The sequence below is a fragment of the Mus pahari genome, chromosome 8 (assembly GCF_900095145.1).
Source record: "Mus pahari chromosome 8, PAHARI_EIJ_v1.1, whole genome shotgun sequence".
Taxonomy (NCBI): Eukaryota; Metazoa; Chordata; class Mammalia; order Rodentia; family Muridae; genus Mus; species Mus pahari.
This window is the reverse complement of record NC_034597.1, coordinates 62,497,604-62,512,433: the sequence shown is the minus strand read 5'-3', so window position 1 is coordinate 62,512,433 and position 14,830 is coordinate 62,497,604.

Genomic DNA, 14,830 nt, shown 5'->3' with positions numbered 1-14,830 from the left:
AAAACCAGTGGTTTGCTTTGTCTGAGGGTGCATGCACAAATGTGTAAGTTGTGAGTTGGATGAGCAAACATGTCAATAGGGAAGGCACAGGGTGGGAAGCCTGGTGCAGGCTGCTCTGCTCTGTGGAGACTATGATTCCTTACAAAAGACTCCAACTGACAGGGCTACATTGGCACTCCAATATCAATATTTTGTGGTCAGTGTTTCTCAATACTCATGACATTCTGGGCTCTTTGTAATGCTATCCCCTTAGGGTACTTTGGATTTATTGTTATCCAACATCAACATGGCATATAAATTTGAATATAACCAAGACCAAAAATATGCTGGTGACTAAAGTTACATTGAATTTTTCTTCTTTTTTTATATTTTAAAAATTTTCATCAATTCTTTGTGAATTTTATGGAATATAGTTTGGACATGTGCACTCCCCTCCATTCTTCCACTAATCGTCTTTTCAACTCTGCCATCCCTTCCCACTCAACTTTGACACTTTGAGATTCCTCTATTTTTCCCCCTTTTATTCTCCATTGAGTCCAGTTGGCCAACTAGTCTTGGCTTTGGGGCTTGCTCTGGTATGTGGTCAGCCTACCAGGGGGGTCACATCATTAAAGAAAGCTGACATTCCTTCTCCAACTAGCTATCAGATGCTCATAGCATCTCAGCTCACTGTAAGGTTCTACATATACCTCCCCTCATTGGCTTTTAACCATCTCAACATCCTTTTGGCCAATGTTGAGCTTACGATCCACAAAAGACTTCAGATTGATTTTTCTTTTAAAAGCATGGGTCACGTCCAGTCTTCTAAATCTCATACTAGATATAGTCCATCCATTAATTGCTGGTAAATTTGGCATGCAGACATCAATCATCAGTGTCACAGGCTGAGGACGGATGAGTGGTATGAATCCATCTGTCACACGCTGCTCCATGACCTGCCTTTAAGTTCCTCAGCAGATTGATAACCTTCTCTCAAGACTTTTGAAGATTACAAGGTAACAGTGAGGGAGAAGGAAAAGCAACTCAGGTTTGGATGTGCTCACTGCATTTCACAGATTGGCACTCCTACCTGCGGCAACTTGCACAGATGAATAATAAAAGTTAATGGGATAAGTTTTATTTATTCTTTGACAATTTCACTTATGTAAGATGTCTCTCTTGATACTATCCATTCTCAACTCCCTTTTCTACTCCCCAGAGGCAGTCAGAACAAGCATACACCTCTCTATGTCTTTCTTTGTTGTTTTTTGCTTGTTTGTTTGTTTTTGTAACCCACTAAGTCTAATTGGTGCTGCCTGTCGGGATGTTGACTGAGCTTGTAGTTGAGCTTGTGCTGGCAGCCACAGTTTGAGTTCCGAGTGTAGGACCATGTCGTGCGAGCAAACAGCATTCCGTAGCACTCCTCTTACCCTCTGGCTCTTACGTTCCTTTTGTCCCTTCTTCCTAGATGTTCTCTGTGCCGTGGAGGAGGGGGAGCTTCATTTAGGGGCAAGCACTCAAGAGACATTTATTTCCAGCCCTTTGACCATTAATAAGTCTCTGTACTAACTGCTGACCACTGTAAAGGGATGCTTACGTGGCTGAGAACAGCACTAATCTATGTGTATAAACATAAATATTTAGAAAGAAGCTTGACAACATGTCCACTTAGCAAAACGATGGTAGTGGGTTATTCTGGAGCTTATGAACTCCAGAGCCATGGGCCTTTGATCAGGGTCACAGTACCAGGCATGAATTTCCTCCTGTAGAGCAAGTCTGACTCTAGTTGGCTACCCCTATGACCTTCATATCACTATTACCAATGGTCACACTTTGCCCAACAGATCAGTGTTGTAGTTGCCAGTGTTGAGTGGGTAATAACATTGGTGACCTTCTTCCCCCTAGCAGTCTGTGTAGTACCTTCTGGAATAATGAAGCTAGTCTCTAGGGTGGAAATTATTAGATCGATTTCAGCTTAACATCTCTATGTTCTGTAACCAAAGTGAATTGTGTCTTCAGTGTTAGGGCTGTATCATCCAGTTGTGGTAGGAAACAAGATGAATGACAATGTGGCATTGTCTGGGGCACTCTGGGGTGTCCTTGACCAACAACCCATAGAGATGAATTACATGCTAGTATTGGATTTTAACTCTGACATAAGTAACTTCCTATCATTGTTCAGTGAATGAGTTGTACAGCTGAGACTTAATCTCAGTATTCGTTTCTTTTAAGTGTTAATCATTTTAAACTAAAAGCACAAACATAAGGTTTCTAAACTCACATTGTAAAATGTCAAGGCCAGGTTATCCCTGGAGAACCTGGAGTCCTTGTTCAAGAAATGGTTAATATTCTGGCACAGAGTGGGGAGGACTTGTGCTCCCTGATCACTACCAGAGGACTTATGGACAGTTTATGGCTTCTAAAGAGGAAAACTCAGTTTTCTCTTAGGATATATCCCTGGTAGGAGATGATTCTCCAGTGGATGTACTCACACTCTAAAATATATGGGCAGCACAAATTGTATCCAATGGGTTATTAAAAATAGAGGCCATAAATTGGAGGGACTAGGGAAGTGAGATAGATATAGAAGGAGTTACAGGGAGGAGCAGAGAACAGATATGATTAAAATGCATTGTATGAAATTCTCAACATTTAATAGAATATTTTTAAAATAAGTAAGTAATGGCCTTAAGAGTTGTGAGGTTGTATAAATTTCCTTGTGGGAGACCCAAATAACAACAGGAGCTAATGAATTTGAGAAAAGATAGTTTCCAAACTTCACAATGCATGTCCCATTGCTTGCCTATGAACTCTCTTAGGCTTATCGTGAGTACAAATTTATTTGTTCACTTTTTACACATTCATAATGTATTTTGGTTATATTCTCTGTTCACTACTCTTTCTTATCCCACTCTCATTCCCTGTGGACCCACACTTCTTATTCTTCTATGTATATTGCTATAGTTAGACTCACACCTAGATCAGTCTAGCTTCTGGTTCTAGAGGACCTAGCCAGATAACAGTGTGTACATATTGACCCTTTGTTTATTAGCCTTTCTATCTAAGCAGTTCACAGCAAAGTAGAACATTTAATTTGGAATCCCATAGACCAATTATTTTGGAAATGAAGACACTGTAGGCCACGAAGTACGGCATTACTCTGAAGAATACTGTCTTGCATCTCTTCCATAAAGAAAACCACCCATTATACCACACAATGTTCTTTTAAATTCAAATGACAATGTGAAGATTTCTAATCAGGTTATCAATGGGAATACCCTTTACTTTTCTTAATGTCCCCTGAGATTGGTGACTTTGGCCATAGAGTCTTCTGAAAGGTCTTATTTTAATGGAAGTTGCACCCCAGGCTTGTTCTCAGTCCTAGCCTTTCTCTTACCTAGCCTGTGTGCAGTACTCCATGCAAGACAGAAATCAATAACCCCTTTATTAATTAAATGACACTTTATAAAAGCTCCCCTCCAGGGGCTCTGAGAAAGCCAGCTTTGGCTAGCTGTAAAGTTTTAGGTAATCATTTAAGAAAAAAAAATGTTATTCATCATCTTTATGGCAGATCACGGCCGACACATTCTCCCCAGGAGTTCAATCCATCAAGATCTTCAATGCAAGGACGGCTAACAAGGTCCCTGTCACTTTGGGTGAAATATACAGGTACCACCAGAAGCTTCAGAGTTCAACCAGGAGCAAAGTTGTAGCCAGCTTCTAGCCCTGCATTCTCCATGTGTGAAGTCTGCAAGAGTTTTCATGCTTGCTTGCCTTCATGGCAGAATAGTGGGGGAGAAAAAGGACTTGTTCAGTTCCCTCGCCTTCGAAGGATGGATAGAGGGCAAGAAGTTAGTTTCTATGTGTGAGTTACTTGGGAGTTCCAACGTGGCTGAAGTCACTTGGGAATGTCCAATTCTAACTTCAACATTCTACATTTACACCACACCCAGTGACAACTGAACTCATGGTGTTCTGAAAATGGTGTAAATTGTGCTGCCTTGCTTGTTCCTTTTCTCTCATACTGTATAAGTTAGATGGTGATGGGGTACATTGTCACTCACACCTTGCAGACAAGGAAACTGAGTCACAGAAGGCTTACCTGGGTTAAGGATTTAAGCTCACACCCAGCTCAGACAGCATGCTTCCATTTTCAATGATTATATACCTATGATGTTCACCTTGATCTTCCTTGCTTGTTTTCACTGCATGGAGCAAATGGAGTTTGTACTAAACTGTTTTGTAGTCATTTCTGCTTTCCAGAAATCTCTTAAGTATAATTGCTTGGAACAAGACAATGTTTCAGTAATGGAGTGGCCAGAAGATTCCACGTTCTAGTCCAGGTGCATATGCAGTACTCCAAGAATGGCAGCAAACTTGCTTGCTTTTGAAGTCCACATTCCTGAGCATAGCACAATCCTTTCTCTGACTTCTGGAAACCAAGGAAGGGATTGGGTCATCATGTCAGCCACTAAAAGGGAGCTGGAGACTAGGCAGATACTGTAGTTAGTAAAGAGCTTGCCAAAGAAGCATAAGGATCTAAGTTCCAACCTCCAGAACCCATGATAAAAATTCAGAAACAGTGGTACATATTAGTAATTCCAGGCCAGGAGAGGTGGGAGCAGTGAATTCTTGGAGCCTAACCAGCCAGTCTTACCAAACTAATGAGTTCTAGGTTCAAGAAAAGATCATATCAAAATAAATGATTGATGATGGATAATGATGACAATGAAGACCATAACAATGATAAATGTGGACAGCGACTGAGAAAGACATCAAACATTGACCTTTTATCTCCATGTATACAATCACACATGTGCATTCATATCAACACACAGATACCAACACAGGAGCAGGTGTATGTGTGCACACATGCACATGCAAGCAAGCTCTCTCTCTCTCTCTCTCTCTCTCTCTCTCTCTCTCTCTCTCTCTCTCACACACACACACACACANCACACACACACACACACACACACACATATATATATATATATATATATATATATATATATATATATATATATATATGATAAAAGGGATTTGAAGCAGATTTGAACTGAATCCAGGACATTCCCCGAGTTCCCTCTCCTCCCTGCCTCCCCACATCTCCTCTGCTTCTGAATGTGTATGCCTATGCCTGCCTGCAGTAAGTTGGTGGAACACATGCAGATTCAATTGGCATTCATTATGCTCATTGTGCTCAGTGCTTGTGCACGGATTGTTTTGTTTAATTCTAATTTCCTGAAGTGGATATTACTGTCTCTATTCTTCAGACAAAGGACAGAGACTCAGAGCAGCTAAGTGAGTTTACATTTAGTGCTGCATGTGTTTTTCATTCTCCCCAGCCTAAGTGCTGCAGAGCCCCATGTGATGTTGAGTATGTCCTCTTCTTGGATGGATACCTTCTCTGTTGGACAGAGCTCAAAGCCTCGTGGCCTAATTCTCTTGCTACCAGGAACTCTACCATTGAATGGCTGAGCATAGGACTATGAGGCAGAATGGAATTTTCTCACTGTTCCCGAGTGGTAAGAAAGGCTGCTGTCCTTCCCAAGAAAGGCTCTGGCATCTTTAGCACCTGGCTACACATCCAGAGACACAAAGATGGGCTCAAATTGAGGATCAGTGGCCTCCTGAGCCATTGACACAAGGAGCAACTACAGCTGATTTACCTGCTCCCTTGGGACTGAAAGCTGATGCCATGGAAATTGTCCCTGATGACTACAGGGGATAAAAGTTAAATCGTGAGAACATGTGCTTCTTTGGAATGATGCTAAGAAGAGAGGATGTGTTCCTCTACAGTGTTCCTTGGGAGGTGAGGAGGAGAGAAGAGAAGAAGGCTATAAAGAGAAAAGAAAAGCAAGGGGTTCAAGCAGCAATAGCCCAGGGAAACTAAAGAAGAATGAATGAGGAAAGAAGAAATTCTGGAGAAACACAAGTTGTCATTTTTCTTAGGTTTGTATAGGCCCCCAAAATTCACCTCCCTGTTCCTAGAGATATCTTGTGTGACACCAATAAGAAATTCACAGAGGCCCTTCAATATCCATGCCCTTTTAATCTACCAAATACTTTTCTTCTCATTTCAGTGGGAAGAGACTCCAAGAGAATATGTGATACACAGATGATAGGAAGAAAGGAAGAAAGGAAGGAAGGAAGGAAGGAAGATAGATAGAGATAAATAAATAGAGATAAATAGATAGATAGATAGATAGATAGATAGATAGATAGATAGATAGATAGATAGATGATAGAGATAATAGCAGGCTGATGATAAGAACAATTCTTGTCAGTACATAAAACTAAGTTTAATGTAATGAAGATAACACTGCTGAGGAGTATTGACTACAAAACCTTGCTCCTAGAAACTATGGGAATGCAGCCTAATAGAAAATATGTTGTGAAGAGAGCAAAGGAGAGATTTCAGAGCCCATCTATGGGAATAAGGCTACACAGGGAACAGACAGGCCTATGAGATACCAATCAGCCGCAGAATCATATGGAAAGCAACCAATCCCTGACAGTGAACTACGTTGCCGAACTCTGAATCGTTATAGGTTGGAGGTACTGAATCTATTTCCCACTCATGATATTTTCTGCTTGTGATCTGTTTAACAGAATGTGAGTCTACTGCTGAAATAACAGCAGGGCTGCAACTGACCTACAACTGAACTTCTAAATCCCCTTCTAGGCCGAGCATCAGGTTGTGCTAATGAGAGCCACTGACTGTACTACAGAATGAAGTTTTGCTGGTCTGTCTGGCAGTATCGAGCCACTTCTGCACTGGAAGACCATCCTCATGACAGCCTTGAGTAACATGTGACTGTACGGTTGGCAAGACCAGCTTCGAAAAACAGAACAACAACAAATAGCTGAGATCATTAGTGTTTCAGTCCCCTTGTCCTCATTAAACCAGCATAAGGAAGGTGTGTCCTGTATCACCTCTGACTTTCGACGTCGGATGCTGCAGCTATAAAGGGATGGATGTTGGTAATTGGCTGTCTCTAAGGAAGTGTATGAAGGTCATGTTCTCCTAGGAAAACTGCCCTCACTGTCTTCATGGCAGGGAGCCCAGCCCCAGCAGTGAACCTTCTGGCCCTACATCCCTAGTCTCTAGCTGATGTAGAATCCCTCCTCTGCACAGCACATGCAGGGCTGTGTGTGCTGAGCCGAGAGCCGTATCAGGGGTGAAACAGAGCCATTAGCTCCTCTGCAGAGCACTCTCTTGATCAAATACACTAACTGTGCTGTTTACTATGTAAACTTTGGACGGAGCAGCCTCACAAAGGGGCTTCATAACAAGCACTCTTAATATTTATGGCTGACTTTGGAGGCTCCTCACTCTACCTTAACGAGCTAATCACACCCTGAATTGCTGTGACATTCTAAAAGAAGCCAAGAGCATTCCAAAACCCTGAGGGGGGTTGGATAGGTAAGGTTTACCTGCGCTTGGCCCAAAGCCTTCCTGACCTAGATCACACTATGGATGTGGGCCATGGAAGTGCCCACTGGCATCTACTATAGACCTGTCTTTGGACTGGAGGCTGTGGAGCAGAGGGCGCACAGATGCTAGATACTGTGGGAGGAAGGGGCTACATAGTAAATGAGTGCTAGGTGAGGAAACTCTCTGACCAGCTGAGTTGCCTGGAAAAGCCTCTCCTACTTTGTAAGATCCCTGCAAAGCAGTGCAAAGAGCTCCAGGGTTATAGCTTTCAAGGGTTCTCCCCCACGTCAGGATAGGGGATTTTGGTGATATGTAACCCCCCCTTGAGTTGGGCCTAGTTCTATAAGCAATCCCTCACTCAGACTCTTATAAACATCTCCAATAAACTCATTGTTTGGCTAAGATGGACTTCAGTAGCATTTATTTGATCTGTTGTTGGTGACTATTTGAGATGAAAAGTTTGTTCACATCTTTCTGGAAGTCACATAAAGGCGTTCTCTGTGAGTAAAGAGCCACAGTGAGTAAATCGCTCTCCCTGCATGAACCACATTCATGAAGGTGCCAGAACATTTCCAAGCCTTCACTAATCCAAAGTGGATTCTCTCCTCTTGCTATTGACCTGCCTCACCAGCCAGTGACTATGTGACATTGGGCAAGAAGCTTTTTTTCTCTGAATCTGGTCGCACATCTACACAAGAAGGCTTTCAAGCCAGATAGAGTTCACGGCCTTACTCAGTTACTTATTCTCACTGGCTGGAGAAGAATGACAAACCTAAGGTATCCATATTCATGGGTGTAGCAAGGAAGGTGGTAGAGATGTGAGTTAGTAAAGCCCCATGACGGCCTTCTGAGACTCCAGAAACTTTCAGAGTGTAAGTTATAGTTTATGTCTGTGCATCGCATCCATCAGATTCAATGAGATTGAAAGTACTTCAGAACTATGTGTACTCAGATCTATTAACATCCTCTGAGGTTTCTTCAACTCCTCTTATAACTCCACAGGGTAAGTCATAAACAGAGCTGCCCAGGTCTCTCTGAGTATTGTGGGCAGCCTTGTGAGGGAGAGATATCATGGGACTCGCACCTTTGATGTGTGCCCACTTATGTAAGAACGAGGGATTGGCATTTAGAGTTAAACGGACCTGAGCTCAAACTTCACCCACCTCGATCCGGAAGTCTGTTTCCATCTTACAAAACTGACACGACAATGCACGAAGACTCTGCCCTCAAACATTGTCCCATGCATACTAAGTCTATTCATAAATAATGCAGTAAGTATGTTCTACGATAAGAGTGCCTAAATATAGTACTTATGTTGTATGGCTACTGTGTGGGAGCCATCACATGTGATGGCGAATATAATTTCTCTGGTTCTATCTAAGTGCCAGCAATATTATCGTTGATAATGAACATAAATATCAACTCTGTGCCTTGGTCTGTATTCTAAGGTATGTTTTCTTTCTGTACTGGGTGGTGCTGACTGCAGGCTCGTCCTCCAATTCCCACAAAGTAAGAATTTCAGTGAAATTCTTTGTCCCAGGTCTTCACCAAGAGCAGACAGAGCAGTAGAAGATGGGACACGCAGCTGTGGGCTCTGAGGACCCAGCAAGGATTGCAGACATGCCATTCAAAGAAGAATATTACATACAGGTCCAGCAGGATTGAGAGAGAGAGGCCCAGGGCTGCTGCCTAAGTTACTACCAGTAAAGAGGGGTTGGAGAGCAGCAGGTAGCTGCTGATCTCTCTCTCTCTTTTTTTTTTGCTTTGGCTCCCAGGTGCCTTGATTGCCTCTCAGCAGGGAGGGGTAGACATAAAGAAAGCAAGAAGATAAGTGAATGGATAGCTGGACATGCTCCAAGAGGAGGCCTGACCCTCCCTCTGCAAAGCAGAGCCTGCCAATGCTGCTCCTTTCTCATTCTTTAATTAAAACTCCAGCCCTGTCAGGGAGGAGAATAGTTGCTGTTGGGCAGAGATGCTTAGAGAAGCTAGAAGGTCTCTCTTGGGTTCTCTGAATGAGAGCTGGATCTCAAGGGACTGGGGATAAAGTGGAGTTTGGAGTAAGGGGAGGTTGATGGATGGAGAGGATGAAAAAAAAAAAAAATCTATTAGCAATGTTGAGTCCCTTAGAGAATGGTTCTTGAAGAAGCCCAAGTAAACAGCTTCCTGATCCTCAAGATTTGTTAATTAAGCATTTGGAACAGGCTCTGGGGTAGGAAGGCAGACAATAGAATCCAGTTCTGAGAGTCTTCCAGGCTTCAAAGAGGGCAGGATATGTTAAGGGCACTGGCCTGAGTAAGGTGTAATTCAGACTCTGAAAGAGAGACAGGGCCCAGTCTCCCATGTACTACAGAACATCTTGTTAATAGTAAGATCAGCTAGAGAGAGGACAGGGACAGTAAGAAAACCCTTTGAGTAAAAGCAAAAGCCTTTTAACAAATTGCGTTAAAGACAGCAGAAACCACACAACAAAGGGATTCCCTTGCTGGCATGAACTATACACACAGTATAAGCAAACAATCCATTGTTATTGCTTTGTGCTACTGTGATGCTGGCATTTCTTTTAATTCATATCAGCACATAGTCTAGCCTAACTGAGATACACTGCTGTATCAGATCTGACAGAAGCGTTCTCTGTTGATAGATGCTGTGCTCCTTAGCTTTGTCAACTTTACACAGACTACAATCACCTGGGAAGAGGGACTGGAGAAGGTGCCTTCATCAGACTGGCCTGTAGGAATTTTCTTGATTAATGATTGATGTGAACGTGTAACCACCCACTAGAATAGGTTAGTCATGTAAGAAAGCAAGCTGAGCAAGCCATGAGGAACAAGCCAGTAAGCAGTGTTCCCACAAGAGTTTTGTTATATCATCTTCCTCCAGGTTCCTGATTTGATTTTCCATCCCAATTTTCCTCTGTGATGGAAAGAGACCAGGGAATTATAAGATGAAATAAGCCCTTTCCTTCTCTAAGGTGGTTTTGGTCAGCGATTTACCACAGCACCAGAGAAATAAACTAGAACAGATGTCTATGTCACTTCTAGTATTTTCCAGCTTAAAAAAAAAAATAAAGAACTCCCATAAACACTCCTTTGCATAGTTTTATACCTTGGTCTTCTTTAAGTACTGAGTAATAAATTATGGAAGGAAACATAGCAGGTTCAAAAGGGTTGCATGACTTTTGGAAGATTCTACCTGGGGATTGTTAGTATGGAAGAAGTGGAAGAAAGTAGAAAGAAACAAAACAAGACAAATTCATAAACAATTCACATGAAAAATTATGTATGAAATAATCAAATCACATTTTCATCTAACTATATACAAAATTTTAAAAACATAAAATTATTTAGTAATTTCTTTTAGAAAAGGAAGCCACTCGACCATTTAAGACTCTAATGCAAATGCAAATGCTAATTTAGGATGATGAAATACTGGGGGATTACTAAGCACTTACTTATACTTCTGCTCAGGACAGACAGGGATTAGCTACTGCATGCTAAGGGAAGGAATGAAGTCAGGGTACCCAGGATAGCCTGATGCTGATATAGTATGAGAAGAAGAGAGAGGAAACTGGGCTGCTGTTTAAGGATAGGCCAAGGGAGACACTTGAGTCGGATCAGAGCAGATTCCATACTGAAAGGTGGTGAGGTGCATGCACAGAGCCTCTGGGGTGGAACTGCTAGGCAAACAAATGCTTGTGTGATTATCTGGATGAACATTATTTTATAAGAAGAAGGTATTTTGTTTTTCTTCAGAATGCCTCTAATAACTAGCACCATGGCTAACCTGAAACTATAAAAGCCCAAGAAACATTTTGGTGATTGAGGAAGAGAGAGGAGAGAGAGAGAACAAGTTCTACTTTAATCCTTTGGACTATAGGATGGAAAACCTAGCCCATCCCCTGGATGAGTGCTGGCTGGATCCTAAGCACTTCCACTATCTTCTCCCCTCCCTGCCTATAAGCACTAGTTTTCACTGGCCATACTGCCCACCAGCCACCTCTAGGTCAGCATGGTGCTTCCACTGTGTCCCTGAGACTGTGTCAGCACTTATGACTATGAATGGGCTGTCACCTCTGCCTCTCTAGACAAAGCTTTTTAACTGGGTTTGCCACCAATCCTAACAATACAGACCATACATGTGCTGGAAGTCTAGTTTTCACTTTCTGCAATTGCCGCCACTCCCTTCCTGACTGTATTTTCTCTAGGAAAAAAAAAAAAATAGAAAAGAAAAAAAGTCCAGTCTTTGAGGGACTCAGCACCACCTTCTTTTCACACCTGACTACACCCAGGGGATCGCATCTACTGGGCTGGATATACTAACTTATTACAAAATATAAAGAACTTGCCAAGCATTCAAAATCTAGTGAAATAGACGATCTTAGAGGCTCACCTGTTCCAAGGTGTTAGGGTTTGATAACCCTTTAATGGATTATCTTTCCAAGCAGATGGGCACTATTACAGAGTACAGAGTAAATGTGTTGTTATGCACCATCTGATAAAACTGTGGACTCTGGCTTAATTTTCTGAACATGAATATATTTGATGTAAGTATAGCATAGAAACCAAGTGGTTAAATATCAGGCAACTTGGGGCATGGCAAAAAATGGGTAGGATTCAGACTATTAAGAACTGAGCCATTTAACAAATGGGGATGGTTTTAACCAGAAACAATGGATTATAAAATATGTAGCTGAAATATCAAGGGTTCTTTTATTGTATTTTGTTCCAAGAAACTCACTATTCGGTTAATTGAATGGCTAGAAATGTTTCTTCTTTCTTTTGTAGTCCATGTGAGTGCAAGGTGGTTGTGGCTGCTCTGTACAATGTGCAAATATGGCAGACATTATTAAATAAATTACAGGAATGATTTCACCTCTTCTTCGCCATGCATCTTTAGAAAAAGAAAAACAGTTGCAGAAGCTCTTTGTATTAACTCACATCAATGCACAATTATAACAAATATAACCCAGATTCCAAAGACAAAACGCAGTAGAGACTTACTTCTTGCTCATATCATAGTCTAATTCAAGTCAAAGGATGTTGAGAATGTTCTCCTTCATAAATGTTTCCAGGGACTCGGGCTCCTTCCATTTATTGCTTCCATCGTTCTTCATGATCTCAGAGTAATCTTCCTCTGGATGGGAAGCAAAAATGTTATGGAGCAAGAGAATTGTCATATCTCACATCTATTCGAATCCTACTTGAGAAAACCTGTTACAAGATCTCATATACAAAGGGCTGGGGTTATGTACCCTTAGTCAGGGTTTCTATCCCTGCCCAAACATCATGACCAAGAAATAAGTTGGGGAGGAAAGGATTTATTCAGCTTACACTTCCACATTGATGTTCATTACCAAAGGAAATCAGGACTGGAACTCAATAAGCAGGTCTGGAAGCAGAAGCTGATGCAGAGGCCATGGAGGGATGTTCCTTACTGGCTTGCTTCCCCTGGCTTGCTCAGCTTGCTTTCTTATAAAGCCACTACCAGCCCAGGGAGGGCACCACCCACAATGGGTCTTCCCACCCTTGATCACTAATTGAGAAAATGCCTTACATCTGGATCTCACGGAGGCATTTCCCCAAGGGAGGCTCCTTTCTCTGTGGTAACTCCAGCTTTTTTACATACAACACCAGCCAGAACATATACCCTAGTTTTATGGCAGAGAAGAAGAGGAGAATGTGGCTATTAGCAAGAACCATCAGTCTCAGTACCACATCCCATCAGACTCCCTCTCATTTCCTATTGATCAGAGCTGGGTCACAATCTTACTAGTGCCACTTTCAAGAGGAGCAAGACCTATCATAATGACTAATGAGTTGAATGAATTCTAAGGTGACTGTGAATAATCACCAGCTACTACTGGTGTCTTTCTATAATCCCTGTATTTGACTCTGAATAAGTATGAGGTGAGTGACTTTTGAACCAATACAGTAGATAACACTCTGTGATGTCATAGCCAGAATTATGTGCTTTTTTTTTCAGTGAAGAGGATAACAGAATACCATTTTTGTAATTATATTTTGTCACATAATATAAGATTAAATTAGTCTCTTTTTTCATAACCATAATGCCATACCTAATGTATGCACATTAAAGAGAGAGATTTATTAAAATTACATTTGGAAGCTAAATGTCCATGCCTTATGGCAAAGTCACTGGCTCTTGCAATTTCTCTATGGGTGCACACACTGCAGTGAATCATATCATCTTGGGAACACAGTTGAGGGGGATGGGTCACATAGTGAGCTAGGAAGCAGAGAACAATTCCGGGGTCAGCCTCACTCTTTTATAACAACTCATTCTGGACAAAACCATCTTATTCAGACCTTCAAATGTGCACCAGCCTCTTCCAGGAACAGTCCTCAACATTTCCTTCCCACTAGACTTTGCTTCCTCAAATTTTCCAACTACCTTGTAACACATCCATCGTAAAACCACCTTCCCAGCATGCCACTCTATGGAGGCTACACAGAAATCATATCCAGACCACGGCCGACTCTGTCCCTGTAGACGCTCACTTTGTGGCTTGATGATGGAATTTCCCACGTTGAATATGGCATGTAGACAGTTCTAGTACCTTGTAGTGGGGAACCAAAGACTATCATCTACATGTGTAGAAATGAATTCTGTACATAGCAACCTCTTTAGGGCAAGGGTGTGAGACACAGAGTAGAAGACCTAGGTAGGCTGTGCCTGAACTCATGCCCCGCAGAAATGCTGACTAAATGTGAAAAGGCATTGTGCATCCATTGGCCACAACTATAGCTTGGATTAATCACGAATGCCCACTGGAAGGGAAAGAAAGTCAATGCATTTGATCCATGGGAGAATAAACACCCAATTAAGATCAAGCTCTTTCAGGAAGCTTATGAACGACTAGCTATTGGTACATAAATAGTGATTTATATAGACTGCCTTCTGCTCATCCCCCCCTCAAATGCATGTCAGGGGATAGGGGCTGTTTGTAGGTAAAAGCTTTAGGTTATAATAGTGTCAGGGGAAAACATGATAAAATGTTAAAGAAAAATATATGAATAGGACAGTACAAATATATATATATATATATGAAAAACTAAAGTTTTATGTAAATTAGAATGGAATTTTAAATGGCTAGTATAAGGCTGAGAGTGTGGGTAGAGGGCTTTCCTAGCATGCATGAAGCCTTGGGTTCTATTCTGAGCATCTCATAAATCAAGCCATAAATCATAAACCAGAATTTAGGTACTAGAGACAAAGGGATCTGCATCTTTGGTTACATAAGTTGGAGAGCAGCTTGGGCTACATGAGACTGTCTCAGAAAAAGTGTGTGTGTGTGTGTGTGTGTGTGTGTGTGTGTGTGTGTGTGTGTGTGTGTATTTACTTAGGGTCTTTAAGAAAGGCCCTAAGTATGTATATATAGGGCCTGAGGAT